The sequence below is a fragment of the Arachis ipaensis genome, chromosome B07 (assembly GCF_000816755.2).
Source record: "Arachis ipaensis cultivar K30076 chromosome B07, Araip1.1, whole genome shotgun sequence".
NCBI lineage: Eukaryota > Viridiplantae > Streptophyta > Magnoliopsida > Fabales > Fabaceae > Arachis > Arachis ipaensis.
Window position 1 is genome coordinate 88,932,197 of NC_029791.2, and position 5,058 is coordinate 88,937,254.

The following is a 5,058-nucleotide window of genomic DNA, read 5'->3' on the forward strand; positions in this document are numbered from 1 at the left end:
TTCAGTAGAATAAGAGTAGTAAAATTCAGGCCAGTTTTCGATCTTTCCTTGCTATCATTTTCAAAAAATAACTATGATACATTTTTCTAGAAAAAAATGTCTGATTGTTTTCATTGTTTCATTCTGTTAACAAAGATGTCATATATTCCTCTCTCTGCATCACTTGTAAACCTTCTTTCATCAAGCATTGATCAGAATTGATAAACACAAAAATATGCAAGCAAATATTTACGATCAAATTATATACCTGAAGAAGGTGATTATGGAGCCAATCCAATGTTTTAGGAAATGTTGTTGCTGATACATTCACCACAGTCAACCCCTGAAACAGAAAACATCTTACAAGCATTCATAGCATATAATAATTAAACTTAGATGGTTAAAAGTTTTATATACTGCAACCAGTGAATCTGCTTTCCTATCAACTTCATATTAACTAGTTAATGAATTGGAGCGATTTGCTATATATAGATCATAGAAACTGTAATGGCCATGGAAATCAATAAAATAAATAACATCGCAAAAAATGTAAAGTATAGACATACTTGTGAGGTGAAAGAGCACAGGTAATCTCGTATGGTTTTCAAATTTTCTATAAGCTTATCTTTATCCTGTAAATTGAACAACAAAATTCAGAAACCAGCTCTGATAGATAAAAATCCAATTGAACAGATGTAGGTTGCTCTTATGGTTCTTTTTCCAAGGAGAAATATGGTTGGTTAACCACCTTTGCCTCAAGAGTGCCAAGTGTATATATCTGAGTTCTTTCAAAAGTTAGAGTACCTTGTCTGGGCATTTCTCGGTAAACGTGCGAGAGCAGATCTACTCCTCAAGTAATGCCTAAAAATATGGTAAGAAGTCTCACTACATTATTTCATGCGATTTATACGACTAAACAATGGAATATGATGAAAATACCTTCCCACCATGCATGACTGGGAACATAGAAATACATGCAGGTCAACTCTTTGACTAAAAAATCCCAAAGTTATACATACTACAAACTAAGAAAATAACCAATTATGAGGATAATTGTTACTTTCATAAAAGCTATGGACAATGAGACAAACCTTATGATCAAATTCAGCCATCTTCAGAACAATAGGCGCAATTATTGGCTTAGGACCTGACTTTTTAGTAACAATTTTTTTTGTCTGCCTCTATTTCTTTGAGAGAAACAGCACCTGCATGAGAAACTTGGTAGACATATAATTTCCCACTTTAGTATTCAAGTAAAACACAATACCTACTCATGCAAATATTATAACTTCCTCAGTGCATGTGACTCCAAGAGGAACTAAACAGCTTCAAAGTATTGCAAATAATAAAGACCAACCTTCATGCCCAGATGTGCTTCCAGCTAGATTAATGGATGCGACATTATTTGATACTGCATCAACTTGGTCCATAGATATTCCTTCATTTGAACTCAGAGTCCTGGAACCACCATGATTCTCATCATGACTACCTTCATTAGAATTTTCCGTTTGAACTGTAGCACTATCGTCTGGTGCCGCAGATGTTGAATTCATCCCTTTTATTTTCAGCTTGTATAGAAGCAGGTGATTTCTCATCGTCTACTAAATAAATGCTAGGGTCCAAATGAATTCACTTTCATCATCAAAATAAAAACAAAGAAAATGAGCTCACAACAAGTCCATAGGAGAAACATTTATTACTTCACAGTAAACTTGAAAAGCTGTATATCAATAAAATATACATTGACCAGTATAAAAGCTTCAATTATCTAATACAACATATACAGGGAAACATCCCCAAAATACATATCCATACATACCTCAATTATAATTGGGTTTCTATCCTTCATTGCTTTTTTCAAATGAACAGCCAAACCTAAAATAAGTTTGAAAGATGAGAATTTAAAAAATGTATGAGATCTCAAGCTACAAAGAACTGAGAAAACCTTTGCGAACAACTCTGCATTCTCTGCAAAATTCAGTTATTAACTCCTCCGATGAATTAAAGTCTCGCGTCCATACAGGAGTTGACGCCAATGGTGCACTATCAAACATAAGAAAATAATCATTCAGATAAGATATACAAATTTATAGGGTTTAGGTCCTCTTTGATGTTAACTTGATTACTCTTAACCAGGTCTCTTATGATATCATTATGAACAAATACTAGGTTTGACTAACAGGAGCTTAAAATCAAAGCTAAATACTAGTCAGCTTAAGAATGAAACAAAGAAATTCAGGACATACTCTGTTGATGTGCGCAACAATTTGTAAACCATATCTGTCTATTAGAGTCAACAACAAAAGGAATGTCAAAATCAGTTGTATATAATTCCAGTCAGCTACCCTCAATTGAAAGCCTAAAACTGTCCTTATTTTATATGACAGGAAGATTCAGGGTTATAGACACGATTGCTACCTGCAACACATTTGGTAGATTTAACCTCTGCGCAAGCTGGGTGGCAATAGTAGACTTCCCAACACAAGCAGTTCCACAAAAAAGGATTACCAATGGAACTCTTTGATGATGAAACCTTAAAGGAAGATAAAAGCAGAAATATGCTTCATTATTACTAGAACTATAAAATATCACCCTCAAGAGTCTTCTTTTTTTGTTTTTACATATCTTTTAAAAGCATTATCAAGTAAATTTTCTTCCACACACACACACATACGATGAAACAGATATGATGTACATTCAGCACATAGTAGGAATCAACAAACAATCAAAAGAAGCTATGATATTAACACAGGTACATGTTGTAGAAACAAAAATTATCTCCAATAGAAAGATTGCATACTAACCTTGTCATCATTTTATAACGATTAATGTACTCTTCTCCATATCCCTACCTCTCCATTAGCTGCACAACCAGATCTCTGTTAGAAATTTCTATTGATTAAATTACTACCATCATTTGGAAAAGCCAAGGACATCCAGCTATGATAACTTTATCCTAAATATAATGGAATTTGACTTCCTACTATTAAGAGACATGTAGTAAATAAACTTAGGTCCCATGTAATTATATTATTAATTTAAAACCATCTAGTAATAATAATAATAATAATAATAATAATAATAATAATAATAATAATAATAATTCAAATCAAAACACCAAGGACACTCGAAGCAGGGCAAAAATCATTGCCTGAAAAGCTACCCTAAGGATTCAAAATTCATCATCTTAACTATTCTAAAAAAATCAAACTAAACTGAAAAGAAGGTAGAGGAAAAAGTATACCTTGCTGGGTTTGTCGTCCTCAACAAGAAGTGGGGTTGAGGAAAGTTGTACTATTTCAGTGTCATCAAGGGTCGCTCTGGTTCTCGTTCTTTCTCTGTGAAATTTAACAGGGTGGTGATACTGATAGTTTGTTCCTCCGAGAATGTGGGGAGGGGCGGCAGACGCAGGGAGCGGCGGCGGACGCAGGGAGCGGCTGCGGAGGCAGGGAGCGGCGGCGTCTGATGCGTGTTGTGGCGGCAAAGGTAGGCGAACCAGAGATAGAGCAGAGGAAGAAGATGAGAAAATGGCGTTGATTGAAATTAATTCTATAAACCCTAGCATACCTCTCTTCTTCTTTGAATCTGAAACTAAAAGATAAAGGGAAAAAGTGTAAATAACAAAAGTTAAAGGGATCAATATCTATTTAATAAATTTTTCAAAAAAAAAAAACGGGGTACAAAAATGTAGGAGCAAGGAATCCATGGCCGAAACAATAATATTATTAATCCATGAGAATTAGCAGAGCTCTGACGAATGGATTTTTGTGTGGCTTAGAATTCACAATTGAAATCTCGTTGCAAGTATAGTTTCTAAACCAATCACTAATCCTTTCATACAAAAAGTTGTTTGTCACTAAAACAAACCCCTAAAATTTATAAACCGAAGTATTCAAACCTTGGGTCGTTCTCCCTAGGAATTACAATGAAGTGTCTTGTTATTGGTTATGGATTGTATTTTGGGGTTTTGGGATAAGAGACATGAAATGTAAATGACAATGAAAATAAACTAACACCTAAAAAGCACTTGGCAAGGTTGTGAGAATCCAAGAAACATATATGCACAAGGGCTAAGGACTAGCAAGTCTAATCCACAATTGAATTGAGTTATTAAATATTTTTACAAACTTGCATGAAGAATGATGATCATAGGTGAAAACATGTAATTGAGCATCGAACCCTCAACGGATGTGTTCGCACTCTATTCGCTCAAGTGTTTAGGGTTGATTCACTCAATTCTCCTCTATTTCATGCTTTCCAAGATTTGTTTTTCTTCTAACAATTAACATTTATTTCATGCATGCATACAAGTATCATGAGGTCTTTTCATTGGTTGTAATGGGGCTAGGGTCAAGGTAGGATGCATATTTGGTCAAGTGAGCTTGAAATTTGAATCTTTGATAAGCTTAAACTTCTCACCTAACCTATGACATCCTATACAATTAAGTTCTAACCTAACTACCCATTTCTCACTTTTTCACATACTCATGCATTTTCTTTTCATTTCACAGCACTTATGCATTGATCTTATTGAGCTTCACTTTGGGGCATTTTGCCCCCTTTTTATTATTTTTATTCTTTTTTTCTTTCTTTTTCTATTTTTTTTTCTTTTCCATATTATTTTTCTTTTTCACTTTTATTTCTTTTTCTTTTGTTTTTCTTATTTTTTTCTTTTTATATACAAGAACCTCAATGCATAAGATTTTACATTTGATCAATACATGAGTATATACCCAATTTCCAATATTTTCAATAACAATACAAAATACCCTTTTATTCACCCAATGTCCCAAGGTTCCCACACTTGAATGATACTCACACACACTAGCCTAAGCTAATCAAAGATCCAAATTAAGGACATTTATTGTTTTTCGCTTTAAGGCTAGTAATATGCTAAAATTAAGAATAAAAGGGGTTTAGCATAGGCTCAAAATTGGCTAACAATGATAGATAAAAGGTAAGGTCATTTGGGTAAGTGAGCTATTTGAAGCGATGGCCTCAATCATATAAGTGCATTCATACACAAAATAATTGACATAAAGAATCAAACAAATCAAAGATTACAATCATAGAAAGAGA

The 5,058-nt window shown here is 33.7% G+C and overlaps 1 pseudogene; it reads right to left on the reverse strand.

Annotated features, from left to right (window-relative positions):
- LOC107607421 overlaps positions 1 to 5,058 on the reverse strand; it is a 37,631-nt pseudogene continuing 32,573 nt past the window's right edge.